Source organism: Sarcophilus harrisii, chromosome 1, assembly GCF_902635505.1.
Source record: "Sarcophilus harrisii chromosome 1, mSarHar1.11, whole genome shotgun sequence".
NCBI classification, from domain to species: Eukaryota; Metazoa; Chordata; class Mammalia; order Dasyuromorphia; family Dasyuridae; genus Sarcophilus; species Sarcophilus harrisii.
The window spans coordinates 451,682,085-451,699,103 of NC_045426.1; positions in this window are offsets into that span (position 1 = coordinate 451,682,085).

Sequence of the window (17,019 nt, forward strand, 5' to 3'; positions counted from 1 at the left end):
GTATGTAAAACATTAGTATAAGATTTTACATTTATTTCTATTGAATTTCATCTTAACACATTTGGCTCATCATTTGAGTCTGGTGAGAATTTTTGGAGTTCTGAATTTATCTTTCAACATGTTAATTATTCCTCTAAGATTTTTATCATCACAGAATTTAATAAGTGTGCTTTCTATTGATTAAAAAACATTACCTAGCATGACTCTTCATTATCTGCCTGAGAAATTCTACAGGTACCAGATTTTTTCTCTTAAAAGACAAAATTGCTTTTCTTTTCTTTTTAGTTTAGTTCAGGATTAAACCAAGACTCTGTGTGTACTTAGTATGTATGAAAGAGGGAGAATAACTTAAGTCCTTCCTAGATTCAATATTAATCAAAGTTATAAAATAGATGCTAATAATTCTTAGATACCTCCAATGAATTACTTAACTAACAGAGTTAAAAAGTAGGTATTTATGGATAGTTTGTTCCAGACTTTTGTAGGGTGGGTGGGAAATAGTAAATACCCCTGTCTAAAAGCTAAGCATTTGCCTGGTTTATAATTAATAAAAAAACAACTAGGGTTGATGAACAATAGTGCTAGAAAAATCCCTAAATTCAGAGGGAAATAGTAATCAGTTATTCTAAGTTTTCAACTTGTCTATTAAAGTGGGAGCTGGGTGAGTAAACTCAGAGGAACTTCTACATTATAGACACTACATTAACATCTTTTAAATTTTGTAATAAGCCATTAATGACTGGTTTATGGGTCTGCTCATTCAATTAGTTCCAAAATCATCTAGATATATATTTATTCCATGTCTCTCCATTTTTATACAAAGATAGCATAAAAGACTTTTTTTCCCACAATTTCTTGGCTAAAGTCTAAGTGAACTATATCTATGAATTCTTCTGGTCTATTGGGAAAATAACTCTGTCCAAAAAGAGTAGTATGGTTGGACAGATGTGATTTATTCCTAGTGGAACTTCTTTTTTTTCCTATTCTTTTTCAAGCTGTTCAGAAATCATCCACTTTATAAAATGCTCTAAATTTTGTCAGGAAACAAAATAAAACTCACAAGTCTATAACTAGCAGACTCTTCTTTCTTGCATTAAAAAACAAAGAGACAAGATAGTTGCCTTCTCCAGGCTGGTATGACGTTTTCAAAGCCAGTGGTTTTAGCTCAGGGCTTCTTAAACTTTTTTCATTCACAACTCCTTTTCACTTGTGAAATTTTTAAGTGACCCCAGGTATGTAGGTATATGAAAGAAGTATACAAATCAAACATTTGTTGATAATAAATCATAATTTTGTGACCCCCTCCATATTTAGTTATTAGACCCCCAAATGGAGTTTTGACGCATAGTTTAAGAAGCTGAGGTTTTACTAATAAAAGTTCTTACTGTGAGTCTAAATGTAGTTTACCTTGGCTTAGTAAATTGAATTCAACAAAGTAGTCTTTTTTTCTATTTTTTAATATAAATAAATTATTTACATGGTGTCTCCTTTATTAGAATGTGACTTCCTTGAGGTTAAGAATTCATTTTGTATTTCTTTGCATCCTTCACCTTTTGCTCAGAAGGTGGTAAGTAATAAGTGCTTAATAAATCCTTGTTGATTAATTCATCATATGACCTGGATTTCCACCCCTTTATCTCTTTCAGGTCTTTTTATTTTATTTTATTTTTTTTTATTTTCATGTCAAGGATAATTCTCCTTGCTTAAGAACAAAGGCAGAAAACAAATTGGAATAATTCAACAAATATTCATTAAATATACACTATATACATGACACCATGCTAGGTCTTGATGATACAAAAATAAAAGCAAAACAGTGGTTGTCCTCAGGGAATTTCCATTTGCCTGACATTATCCTATCTACCTCTAAATAATGGTCCATTTTTTTTTTTTGATCCCGTCCAATCTTTTTTTCTAATATTCCTTTTTTTTTTTTTTTTTTAATTACCTTCTTTTACTCAATAAGCACTTATCAATTGTCCATTATGTGTCAGGCATCATCCTAAATACTAGGTATAAAATGACAAAGACGAGAATCCTTCTCCTCAAGGAGCTTATATTCATCATCACAATTCACTTATTCCGAACTTTAGTTTCCCTCTCTGACTATTGTCTTGACTGTATTCTCATAGACCTATGCCATGAGTAGTATTCATTCTTCATTATCTTCCTGGCTTCCTATACAGGTTTGGTTCCTGGATTTTTTTTTTTTTTTTTGACTAAGCAATGGGGGTTAAGTGCTTTCTCCAGGGTCAGATGACTAGTAAGTGTCAAATGTCCAAGGTCATATTTGAACCCATGTTCTCCTGCCTCCAAAGCCTGTGCTTCATTCTCTGGTCCAGCTAGCTATCCCTGGTTGTTGGGTTTTCTAAGCCTCCACCAAAGCAATTTCTTAGGTTGCTTTTTCTGCCCTCTGAGACATGAGATCTCTAGTAAAGCAAGAATGTATCAGACACTGCTGTTAGCAGAATAAAATTCCTTGCAGATGTGTGCATAATTGAAGTCCCCAGCCACTATTATATCTTCCCTCTTTGCCAGTTCTTTAAAATTTGTTTTAGGGAAAATGTCCATATCATCTCTTTGTTCCAAATGTTTTTATTTTTTTCCCCTTTAAACCAAATCCTGTCCACCATTCATTTCCCAGCAGATTTCTAGGAACAATTCCATGAACTTTCTTTGATCTAATCCTTTTCAACAACTTTTTTTTTTTTAAATGGCTAATTCCTTCTCTGTAGATGTAAGTGTAGTTGTAGTGGAGCATTTAGGGAAATCTTGATTTAAAAAATTAGCTCTAGTTACACTCACAAAAAAACCTGTACTCCTAAATGGTAGCACAATAATTTGGTTTATAGATTTTAGATATTACATCAATATTTGAAGGTTGAAATTTTCTAGGGAACTTGGTAACATGCTTTTTTTTTTCTTTTTTTGTTGCAATATTGATATATGCAATGACCTAAATAAAATCTAGCTTATGGTGTAATTATCAAACTCTTAAAATTATTTTTGTTTTGTCAATATCTTAATTTTATATTTATACTATATAACAGAATTTTGAAAATTTTGTACTCACAACATTTGTTTAATTCAATACTTTTCTGGTTGGAGGGATTTGTTTTACTTTTTAATGAATGATATTACCTTATACTTTTCATTTAAATTTTTATTATGAAAACACAAGTTGTAGTAAAAATAATTTATTTCTTGAACTTATGTTCCTTTGTATCATTCCAAAACAGAGCATTTTTTTTTTTCTGTAGAATGGAGGGAAATTTTCCCAGAAAAAAAAACAAAACTAAAAATTCTTCTTTTCATGTTTTTTTTTTTTCACAAAGGAAATATCCTTTTTGGCTTCGGTTAAAAGCCAAATTTTCCCAATATCTAAAAATAGAATTTTATTATTCTATTTCTTTGAAAGTGTCCCATGGTAAGTGAATGTAAACCTGTATTTTTTCTTCCTTTGCAAAATGGAAACAATAAAACTCAATGCCTTGCTAGAAAATAAACATTAACCCTTTCTATATACAAGGGGAAATATTCTAATCTTATTTCTAAATGCTACATAGTTGATGCTATGAATCCAGTTAAGAAATATCAGAATCATAGCATCATAGAATTATAAGTTAATAACTATAGACTTAAAAAGGTCCTCAGAATCAATCCTGTCCAGACTCCTTCATTGAAAGTTGAGGGAAAAGAGACTCAGGTAAGTCAATTATTAAGAGTCTGAAGGTATCAGACTCAAGGATTATTGCATCTAAACTTTAAATAATAATATGAAGGACAGCATCTTTGACAAGTTGTCATTTAATCTTTGCTTTAAGACCTCCAAAAAGCCCCACAGGGTGGTGGAGGTGGTGGTAGTGGTTGTAGTGGTGGTAGTGGGAGAATCCCTACCATAGTAATCCTTAAAATAAAAAATTTTAATACGCAGTTCTACATTTTCTATCTTGTTGCTTCTTATTGTGCCTGAGATAGACCAATCACAATTCTCATCCTTCTTCCAGATGACAGCATTTCTATTACATGAAAAATTGCTATTACCCTCTCCTGTCTTCTCTTCTCTGCATGAAACATAACCCAGTTTCTTCAAATGAATCTCATATGGCATCATGTCCCATCCTCATCCTGGTAGCTATTCTTTGTTTATATTCCTGTTTTTCAAAGTCCTTCCACAAATATTTCCCTCAGGACAGAATATTGTAATGACTGATAGCTACCAAAATATTTTATTAAATATTTCAATTTAAGTGGGACATTTTTTGGTCATGATTTGCTCAGGATATATGCTTATCAATGTAATTTCAGTAAAATGGTAAAATAATTTTTGTGACTTATTTTCCATAGTTAAAAATTATTTTCCAGAATATTAAAAAAACATCAGCAATACATTATGCCAATCCTTCCACAACTCTACCAAAGTTGGATTTTTTCAATTTATTATTATTATTTTTTTAAATTTTGTGATTTGACTAGGAAAAAGGAAAGTGAAAAAGTGCTTTTGCTTTGGATGTTGTGCTTCTATTTTCTTCTAAATCACATTTTTCTTTTTGGTTTTCTAATTTTGCAATAATATTTAACTTGCAGCATAATAGATCTCATGATTATATTCACAGAAACTATTGTTTCAATATGATAACTAATCCCTAAATTTCATTTTTAAATATAAAACTGAATTAAAAATTCCAAGCATAGGGTTGTATATATTTCTCCAATTAAACTAAACTTTCAGGTGTAGTTAACATTTTTAGATTCTTAACATGCTTGGGGATACTCACTCTATTAGCTTTTTTCCCTAGCTTTGTATCTGATAAGTTTGCCATTGTTTATTCAAAGTCATATCCAAAAAATATTGAATGTTCCAGAATCAAAAGTAGATTCCACTATAGTCAATCTTCCACTCGGTACCAAAATGATTTTCTGAAAGTATGAGTCTATCAATGTCTCATTCCTATCTCAATAAGCTCCAGGGGCATCCTATCTATTGGGGGATCAAATATAAAGTCCTCAGGTTTATGTGTGAAACTTCTAATACCCCCCTTCATATGTTTTCAGGCATTTGTTTTATTTACCTTCATATACTCTACAATCCAGCTGTACTGGCCTCTCTCCTTTACCTTATAAACTCTGTTCTTTCACCTATATGTATGTGTGGAAGGCATGACCCAGTTATCTCTTCCTCTTATATTTTCTGGAATCCTTTAAATCTCAGCACAAATCTCACATTCTGCAGAAGACCTTTCCTAGAGCCCATCAAGCTCCTAGATTACTTTCTACACATACAGCCCTCCACATATTCATACACACAAATAAGCAAGTATGTATGTGTTCATGTACATCACACACATATATAATATACATGTATGTGTGTGTATAGATAGGTATTTATATATTATCTCTATTAGAATATCAGCTCTTGAGGACAGAAATTGTTTTTGCCTTTTTTATGTGTGTATTCTTCAGGCTTGCATAGAAAACACGCGAAATACTTAATTTTATTGTTAATTAATTTTAATTTATTTTGTTTCAAGTTTTTATTGAAGTTTTTGTTTCTCATATTCTCCTGGTATCCCTCCAGTTCCCTATCCCAGAAATCCATCATATAACCACAATAAATGGTGGTTCTAAAGGCAAACAAAAAAAGGGAAAAAATCAGCATGAATTCATCAATACATTGAAAATGAAATGTATCTTGAGTGATGGCTGCTAAAACATGGCAATAAATACTTCAGTTTGAATGGGCCATGGTTATTTTTTTTTTTATGATTTCTTTAGAGCATATGCCTACCAACAGATTTTCAGTCAAATGATAAGATAATTTTAGTCACTCTTTGTTTTGCATAGTAATGTTATTTTCTAGCATATATATATGTATACATTGTGTATTATGTATATAGATATGTGTATGTGTGCTGAAAATATATGTACATGTATATGTAAACACATCCATATATTTTACCAATTTATAGCTTTGTCAGCAATGAAGTATATTACACTTATCCTTCCACAATCTATCCAAAATTGAATTTTCCTAATTTTTAAATTTTGTTAACTTTGTCAATATGGGGAATATGAGATAATATGTCAGGGTTACTGTATATTTCTCTTATTGTTACTAATTTGGAGCACTTTATGTGATTCTAAATAGCTTGTAATTCTTCAGAGAACAGTTTTTTCCTCTACTTTAACTACTTAACTATTTCAAAGAGATACCTTAAAGCCCTCTATAATTATATTTGAAAAGCAAGCCTGTGCAATAACAAATAGTATCATACTCATAGCTGCTCCTTTGCCTGTCCCTTGAAGACAGGCAGATCCTTTTCTAAGAGTAAGTTCCTGAACTTCTACAACTTTCTCTTCTTACAAAGTGTCTGCAACTATGGTGTCAGTGCTCTATCTTACCTATATAGAATATTTGACAATGTCTCAAATCCCTCTTCATGTCTTCTCCTAGGGCATGTGAATGAATATATGAATTAAATTCTAGGAACAAGTCTGCATTTCTGAAGACATGTGAAAATTAAAGTAAAAAATTAAATTGGATTTTATAAAAAAACATCGAAAATGGGAATGGAATTCCAGAACTTAATCAGATATGAGTTGAGATTTAGCTTGGAGACAGTCTTAACAATTTCTATGGAAGTATCAGATTGTAAAAGAAGGTCAACTCAAAAACTAAATATTGGTCTAGATACTAAGAAAGAAACAGGACTCAGAACAATATATACTTGTTGTAATGTTATCCTGCTGAAAATGTTATAAAATGTAGAGTATGAGATTTTTGTAACTCAAACTAATTCTTACATGATCTTATACTCAAATTTCATGTATAATCATTTTTCTACCACAACAGACTGAGAAATTAACTGATTGATGAATATTTCAAGATTATGTTTATGAAGAGAAATGCCAGTATGTTACTTCCCAATTGTCACGAGAATGATTTGTTTGCATATGCCTCATTTCCCTCAGATTAATTTCTTCACAAATAGAGTTGTAGCACCCCCACACACACACGCACACCCACCCCTAACAAACTGAAAAGTCAGCAAACCTTGCTTCCCAGTCTTATTCATTCTTTTTAAGTGTCTTTGCCAATGCCTGCTGCCCTATTTAATTCTTCCTTCCTGCCTTTCCCTAAAATACAAGACCTTCCTTAATTATTTTCCTTATACTTTCCACCTTTTCCCTCTCTTCACTGACCTTCTTGAGTATTTTATGTTATTCATTTTCTATTCACAAACCAACACAATTTTTAAAAAAAAATTACAAATATGAAATCCCCACCCATTGGCTTGTCATTGTATAGTTTTAGGCTTTTTTTATCTCACTGAGATCATTGAGGTGGGAATTGAAGTGTGTGTGGAAAAAAAAAAAAGATTAGATCCCTGACCAGAAGTAGAAATCCCCAGTTAGTTTGGAATAATTCAGGGGGAAGTGATGCTGAGAAAAGAGGCAAGGAAAAGATGAGAGGACCCTGGCTTTGGTGAACAAGCTCCAGCAGATGAAGGGCCTAAAGACTGACAGAACAAAATCCCACTGAGTGTAAGCAAAGAGGCTTTCCTCATGGTCAGCCAGTAAATTCTTTTTGTTTGTGAAAGATGTATCCCATCTGACATAAGATTGCCATTTAAACTCCGTCTGTCAAGGCTAACAAGTAAATGGGATTTTCATTCACTTTGTTTTTATTATTTTGTAGTTTTGAGACCGCACCTAGGGCAAATATCTGAATATGCCAAGAAAAACAAAAGGACTTGGTAAAAGGATTTAAAAACATGTAACACTCATTTATATTTGATTTTTGAAAATAATACATAAAAAGCTAGACATAGTATCCATATTTCTACTCTTCAGAGAACCCAATCCTATATACAACTTTTATCTGTCCAAATTCCATATTATAAAAAAAGAACAATCCAGTTGCTTAATTGAGAAAATTTTTCCTTCCCTGATGCTTATTAGGAAACATTCAGACTACTGTTGCACATCATATAAAAAGGCCTAATGGACAAAACATGTAGTTTGAAGCTGTGCCTTCCATATGGCTTAGCACAGTTGCACATTTTTCCATTACAGTTATCAGTTTATTTGGTGAGTTTAAATTTAATAGGTTACTTAACATTGCCCTTTAAAAAAAATTCAAAGACTTTTAGGAATCAATTGATCCTTTCCAAGTTATCCAGGCTTTGCCTCTAACTTGGGGAAAATTAATAACAAGAATACACAAATGAATGATGCAAAAACAATGAATTTTTAAAACAAAAGCAAAACTCTCTTTCATATGTATATAAGTATCTAAAGTCATTAAATTTGTAAGAAAATATTTATAGTATGTGTGTATATTTATATAGTTATTTATATAGTTTGGTTTTGTTTTTTCTAAAGAAAAATATATAGAAGTATTTTTTATATATGCACCTATATGTATATGTATATATGTATCTAAAATCTTAAATCTATAAGCAGGTATTTGTAGTTATTTAACTTGACATAAGGCTATTTGACTTATACCAACATCACCAAATTCTGCAATAATTAAGCTCACCTTCATAAGGTTAAATAATACAGTCCAAAGTATAGTAGAATCAGAGAGCCTGAGTTCATAATCTTTTATCACTTTACCACCTGTGTGATTTTGGACAAAACACCAACATCCCTGTGACTACAAATTCCTCATTTATATTATGAGGATGTTAAACTCGATGGCCTCTGATGTTCCTTATGATGCTATGATTATATGATTTTTAAATGTTTCTATTTAGGAAAAGTAGTAAGGCATATGAATCAATGTATCTGATTCTGGGAATAACCACACCTGAACTTGCATACACACCTTGACTCCACACATTTTGAGTCATGAAATACTTTCTGTTCAGAGTTAGAATCCTATCAAAGTATGAGTAAATATGAAAAAAATGTGAGTTAAAATTAGCAGGATACTTTTTTTGATTCTCAAAAAGGATCTGTTTTAGTTTGTTAGGGAGATTTTTTTCTCCATCTGCCTTTTTTAATGTTATCCTTCTGTTTCATATTTTCTTTCTATGTATTTCATTCATCATCCCCTTTTATGTCTATCCTCTTTCATGTCTTGATGTTAGTGCCTACAAATGTTTGAATGTCTTTCAAGAACCTTTTAATTTAGGGATAGGGGAAAAGGTGCTATCTTTTCTTCCTTACTTATCAGCTTTGGGTACCTTAGTCCCTAACTTTCTACATCACTCTTGAAGGTTTCTCCATAGACTGGAATCTTGTCTTAGATACATATTTTCTCTTCTATTTGGGGGGATATGTTATGTTTGTTGGGATTCAGGACATAGTATTAATTCTTCTCCTTAGTCAAGCATTCCATAAATATTTATTAAGTGCTTACAATTTGTCAGGTACTGACCTAATACAAGCAGAAAGAAAATCCCAGTCTTTCCTAAATTGGGACCTAAAAGAGGTAAAGTCCAAAGTATGGCCTGGGGAGAAAAATCAGCCTGAAGGGAAAACAAATTGCAGGTGGGGGTTAATCCTCCTTAATCCCTATATTCCATACTTCTTTCACACAAGTGGGAATTCTGGTGACAGATTATTTGAGCAATCTGTATAGTTACTCTATTTTATCAGTTCTTAACTATGTAAACTCTGGCAAATCCCTTTATTTCTTGTGTCTCAATTTCTTCATCTATAAAACAGCGATAATAATCTTTTCATTCCCTGCCTTATTGGATTGCCATGAAATAAACTCTTTGGAAAAAAGCAAAGCATTATTTAAATATGACCTATAATGATGATCTGAAATGATCTCAGAGGAAACAAAGGTTTTTTGTTGTTGCTGTTGTTGTTGTTGTTGTTGTTGTTGTTGTTTGTTCCTCCCCCTTCCCCATCCCAACCCACCCCTTTGGTCTAGCCTTTCCATGGGTTGAATTAGAGTAGTTGTGTCTTCTGCCTTTAGCACAGATCTGTAGGATCACAGATGTAAAGCTCAAAAGTACATTAGTTTCTATAGTCCCTTATAGTCCCCCGTCCAATCTTTTTATCATCTGCATAGTCCCTTATAGGCCCTATAGTCCCTAGTCCAATATCCAGGTTTCATAGTTGAGGAACTATTGCTTCAGAGAGTTTAGGATACTTGCTGGCCAAGACCCACTTTGATATTGTTTGGGTCCTGATTAGGTCAGAGTGAATGTGAATAGCAATCGTTTCTGTTTGGGCCAGAAACCCCAAGGGTCTTCTCTTTGAAGATTGTTTTTGTTTTTTGTTTTTTTTCTAACTAGATTAAAAAAAAAAAAAAAACATTCTGTGCCTCATTTCCTACCTATCCTTGGGCATTGTCACAATCAAACTGACATCTGTTAAAGACCTTAGTTTAAAAAGGGCAAGGTTTCTCCCTACTTCCAGGGCCATGTCCAGTAATACTGATCTGTATCTATCCATTGGATACAGAAGGCTGGTGACTTTGCATAACTCACCCTCACTTAAAGTAAATTCACTTGCAAGTCATGGCATGGCCTCCCTGTTGTTGCTTCCAAGAACAAAAGACAAACAACAACCCCACACTTAGCACATAGCCTGGTGCTTAAAGAGTATTTTTTACCTTCTTCCTTTCCTTGGTTACTTTCACATAGCTTGTAACTATCTAAAGGGTGTTTGAATAACCCTAGTTTTTTAATACTTCAGTCATCCTGATTTTCTTGTCCCTAGACCCAAGCAGCTTTGGAGAAATTGAAACTGGTGACTTTAAATAGCCCTCCCACACTTAAATGCAATTCACATGCAAGTCAATATATCATCCTCCAGATATCATTGGTCCACTTTGAGAAGGAAGGGTAAACAACAATCTATGAGTATTATAGCAGCTGCCCCACTGGGACTTAACCTGTCGATTATAGTTGGGCAATAGCTCCTTCCTCCTTTCACCCTTCTTCCCTCCTTCCCTCCCTTCCTTCTTTCCTTCCTTCTTTTTTTTTTTCTTCCTTCCTCCCTTCCTTCCCTACTTCATAATTCTCTATTTAAATATTACAACTCAATTAAACAGGAGGTGAACTATGACTACAGACTACTCTTGCCTTATGACTGGGTGAGAGAAGAGAACCCAAAAGAAAGAATCTTAAGATCAGTTAGAATCATGAAAACAATCATGTGACCTAGTTTTACATCTGAATGAGAATTTCTTTCCATTGGAGATACCATCCCCTCATATTATCTTCCAGCATGTCTCATCATATAAACTCTTAGAAAAGACTGACAATACTTACTGCTTCTGCTTTCTCTTCTCTGATTCACTTAAGCCTTTGCAATCTGACTTCTGTCCTCATGAATCAGAAACTAGGTGGTGGAAATAGCAGATGGCAAAATGAATTAGGGGCAGGGATTTTACTCCTGGTTCTGTTTCTGAGCATCTATGCAAATTGTCAGAATCTCAGTTTCCTCATCTATAAAATGAGAGAGATGAATTGCATAATCTAAAAGCTCACTCATAAGTGTAAAAACCTGTTATATTAATTTCTTGTGAAAAGGTCCTTATAAAATCCATTGTCTAGTTGCCATCACTCAATCCATGGGGAAATGGGGTGATTTGAAAAAAAAAAAAAGGAGACTGTAGGAGAAAGAGTAAAACTTTTATTCAAAGCATTCAGCTCCTACAGAATAGGAGGAAAAGTTTGAAGGTATTTTTTATAAATTTAAATATCCCCAAAGCAAAAAAAAAAAAAAAAAAAATCAAATTTTATCGGTAGACTATCTTAAAAGCAACTAAAATATCACTGTTATCTATGGGCTAAAGTGGCAGATAAAACATTAGAATTCTGCTCTGGAAGTCATTTTTACTACCAACTTGATATTTTGGTAAAGACCTCATTCTTTGTAAGCAAGCTAAAACTGTATTGCATTTCTTAAAAGGAAAGATGCTGGAAAATCCTGTCTTTTCTTCTATTATACAATTGTCTCTGAGGAATTACTGCTTCCCAGCTTCTTTCCTTCCATTAAAAAAAAAAATCTGTGTTTTCAATTATTTGCCTCCAGATGTGCTAGCTTGCTAACTTCCAAGTTGAAATTCTCTGTGTGATCCTTTCCTAAGTTTCAAGCCTTCCTAGATCTATTTCTATTAGTTCTGTCTTCACTATGGTTTAGAACATTTCCTGTAGAACTCTAATCCTGTCCCCTGATCATCTTGGAGCACAATTTTACATTGCAGAAAAGTTGCAAAATCCTGGGAGCTGAAGGGCATGGAATTTAGATGTTTTTTAAATATTTTTTTTATTTTTAGTTTTTTGCTAAGTTATTAAATGTTTGAGGTTGGATTTGAACTCAGGTCCTCCTGACTTGAGACCCAGGCTCTATCCACTGTCACCAGCTACTCCAAAATTTTTTTTTTTTTTTTTAATCGCTGCTCTTTTATTTTTCAGTTTCTGGAACACTAGTGCTTCCAAACAAACCTAGAACCACCAATATGAATAATGATAAAACAATAGATTTAGAACTAGAGGGGAGGTTAAAGCTCAGCAAACCAAATGTTTTAATTTTATATATAATGAAACAAACTCCTTTTGGAGTTTTTGATTTGAGATTTCAGAAAAGGTATACAAGTTGTAAATTTCAACAGAGCTAGAATTTGAACTCAGTTCTTGACTCTAAATACACCATTCATTCTACTGGATCATGCTGTAGTTCTTTTGGTATCCTGTTTGGGAAAGATTCTGTAATTTGTTTAAATTTTTTAAAAAAATCAAATTAAATTTTTCTTCAACTTCCTTTTATAAAATTTTGTTCAGTTATGTCTTACTGTTCGTGACAATATTTGGGTTTTCTTGGCAAAGATTGTGGAGTGGTTTGCTATTTCCTTCTCTAGTTCATTTTATAGATTACGAAACTGAGGCAAACAGGGTTAAATAACTAACTTACCCAGAGTTATACAGCTAGTGTCAAAGGTTGGATTTGAACTCAGGTCTTCTTGACTCTAAGCCAAGAATTCTATTCATTGAGCCACTTAACTTTACCCACCTTTACAAACTAGTTAAAATGATTTGAGCTTTCAAGAAATGTGTGCCATATTTTCCCATAGTAAAACACAAGAGTATCCATTTTGGAACCACCATGTTTTCTTTATTTATCTAACTTTGGGGTTCTTGAAAATGCCTTGTTCAATTCTGTGTTCCTTGTGATAAAAAAAAAAAAAAAAATCTCATTTAGTGATGATTCATTGAGGGAAGAGTAGATTCTGTGAGAGTATGAAGACAAAGTTAACACAAAGGAAAAAAAAAACTTGAATGATTAATTGAATGAATGAATGCATGATTTATTTATTTATTAAATGTCTTCTATGTGCCAAACAATGTGCTAAACTCTGAGATAAAAAAGTAGAAAGTACCTACCCTTAAATAGCATGTATTTTAACAGTAACAGAATATATAGTTAGGGACCAACAATCAGACAATAAATCGACACAATCTTTCTAAAAGATTTGTAACACTGATTTGTGACCTGACTCATTCTCACTCTGTTGTTAAACTTGATATGTCAATCAGTTATGTTCTCTGAGCCTCAGTGACTTCTTTTAAAGGAAGAGTTGGGACAGGTGAGCTCTATTTTCAGTTTTTGAGTGGCTAAATGTGCATTGGATAGAGTGCCAGATCTGGAGACAGGAGGACTCATCCTTCTGAATTCAAATCAGTCCTCAGATACTTTCTAGCTGTATGAACGTGGGTAAGTAATTTAACATTGTTTCCTTTCATTTTTCATCTATAAAATGAGTCGGAGCAGGAAATGGCAAGTCACTTCAATATTATTGGCAAGAAAAGCCCTAAAAGGGTTAAAAGAGTCAGGTATGACTGAACAAAACATAATTTTTAGGTTTATGATTCTTTTTATCTGGAAAGACAGAGGAAGCTTAGGGACTGAATCAATCCATAATGATGGTTGTTTTTAATTTTTAAATAAATTATTGATAAAACAGAGAGGGGACATACATTTAAATTAACCTTGTTGAATTAAATTTACAGAGGTTAAATTGGCACGTTCAACACAGTTTTCCAAGGAGTCTAAGGGTATCAATAGTAAAATAAAGGAAAGAAGAATTGTTTATCCACCATGATGAATATTGGAATAATGTAAATGGTAAAGATTAGTTAGAAAAACACTTTCAAATCCATAATCTCAGCAAATAAAATTACTATAAACTTTGAAACTAAATTTTATTATTGTATTGTTATATTTTGCTATTGTTTTTATCCATTTAAAATATGTCATTTTGTTTTGGAAACCACCAAGTATAATCTATATATCCAGTGACATTTCCAACAAGCAGTTATAATTTAAAATTTCACCCAACATTAACATTTAAAGTCTAATGAACAATTTTCTCATAAGCAGTATGATGTGTGCAAAAGAGAATTTTGATTGAAGTCATGAGACCTGGGTTGATATGATGATTCTCATACTGAATTTTGTATTATTTGGATAAGTCACATGATCTCTCTGGATTTTGCCTTCCGTAACTACTTCAAGAAATTTGGAGGAGAAAAAAAAATCATCATAGGACTTAAAGAACTATTGATATCTGAATTGTATTTATAAACAAGAGCCAAACTTCAGTTATTTAGAATTCAATTCAACAAACCTTTATCAGCTGCCTATGTATAAAACATGATGATAAGTGTTATGGATGCAAAGGCAGAAAACTAAGGCTGAAAATATCCACTGCCCTCAATAAATTTATAATCAACTGGGAATGTGTGTGTGTGTGTGTGTGTGTGTGTGTGTGTGTGTGTGTGTGTGTTCTGGTGGTAGGAATTTCTTTTTCTCTGTGCCATACTATCTCTCTCTATCTACCTACTTTTCTATCTCTCTCTCTCTCTCTCTCTCTCTCTCTCTCTATCTATCTATCATCTATCTATCTGTCTGTGTCTGTCTGTCTATTTGTCTGTCTGTCTAATCTCTTTATTGATCTCTATTTATCTGTGGTGCATTTATTTATCTGTTTTATTTTGTATTTCACAAATCTTCAATGACTAGTGACTGTAGGATGATAACATAAAATATAACAATATTAAATTATATGATATTGTTTAGATTATATACACACAAATAATATGATGAATATAGTACACATTAAGATCATTGATCAATATTGTCTATTCTTACATTGTCCTATTAATACAATATGATATGAAAATAGACAATATAATATGCTATATTATTTTGCATTACTATCTATTATATGATATGATGATGAATTCATCATGGCAATTAAAATCTTTCATGAAGTAAGGAATCTAGGTGACACAGTAGATAGAAAGTGATCCCACTTTTTAGGGTGAGAAAGACAAATTCAGATCTGGCCTCAGATACTTAATGGCTTTATGATCCTGGATAAGCAATTTAACTGTCCTGTGCCTCAGTTTGTTTCCTCAACTATAAGATCACAATAATACCCACCTAACCTGATTGTAAAGATCCATAAATTATCACATGTGAAAGGCCTTGTAAATTCCACAGCTAAAAATAAGAATCTCACTTGCCTCTCTACTTTTATTTCATATTATTCTCTCACACACTTTTTCCATTTCCACCAAACTGTCCTGCTAGCTGTCCCCCATCCATGAGATTCCATTTCTTCCCACAAGCATTTATTCGCCTAGGAATGACAACTGACATAAAGAATGCAATCCCCTTCACCACTGAATTGCAGACTCCCTCACTTCCTTTCAGTGAACAGCCCAGATGCCACCTCCTGCAGGAATAGGTTATTTTTTTCATTTTTATCTCTCCAGGTATGAGCATTCTTCTCCCTTAATTTCTTTTACAACTAGCATTTACTTTTATGTGTACATGATCGAAACTTCCAGTAAAATATAAGCTTTTTTCAAATCAAGGTCTCTTTTCTCTTTTGTTTTCTCATTTCCATCACTTACATTGAATAGTATAAGCAGTAAATAAATGTTTGTTAAATCGAATTAAATTGAAAATATATTTTTATTTTGTATACACCAATACACACATATACACAGTATATATATGTATATACATGCATATATACATATATATATGGAGGGAGAGAGAAAGAGAGAGAGAGAGAGAGAGAGAGAGAGAGAGAGAGAGAGAGAGAGAGAGAGAGAGAGAGAGAGAGAGAAAGAGAGAGAGAGAGAAGGAGAAAGGGAGAGAGGGAGAGAGGGAGAGAGAGAGAAAGATATAGACACAGATATAGAAAATGACAGAAATGACAGAGACAGAGACAGAGACAACTTCAGAAAGATAATAATAAGAGCTCCTGGAAGAAGATAGCATACTGGAATGGAAGGTCTGGTGACCTAGGAATCAGAAACCTTAGGTTTTATTCTGAGCTCTGTGTCTAATAGCTATGTGGTTTTGGTTTAGTTATATAATCTCTTTGAGTTTCCATTTCCATATATAAAAAAGAAGATAAGATTATCAGATCTCTAGTCATCTTTCTAGCTCTAAAATCTTATGAAAACTATTCTTTCTGAGTTAAATTTAGAGCTTTATTTAGTTGGATTATAGTTATACAAGTTTATTTTTCCTACATAATAGTCACAGATATATATTTTTACCATATCTGATAAATAGAAAAAATTCTTGGAATAAAAAAACATCATTCTAAACATTCTTTCACTTATTTTTACTATATAATGATGTGAAGAAAAAAAAAAAAGAGGTGAAAACTTCTCTGAAAAGATCCAGATAAACCATAAGAACATCTTTACACCTTGGTGGTGTTGCCTCAAAAGAAGTCAAAGAATGCTGTAAACACTGCCCAAATACAATTTATAAAAATCTGTGTCAAAGAACAGGTGTTACTGTTGAAGAGATGAATCTCTACCTCTTCAGCCCACACTCATAAATTTTGAACTCATAGGCCTCTAAATCAAATGTACAGGGTCCATGCAGATTTATGTGTCCTTTATTACTTTCCTCTGGGAAAAAAAAGGCAGATCATCCATCCACATCTTGCCAGCTGCTCTAAAACCATAGACACCAAGACATAGTAATGGTCTGGATGCCAGGCCCCTTGGTGGCTTT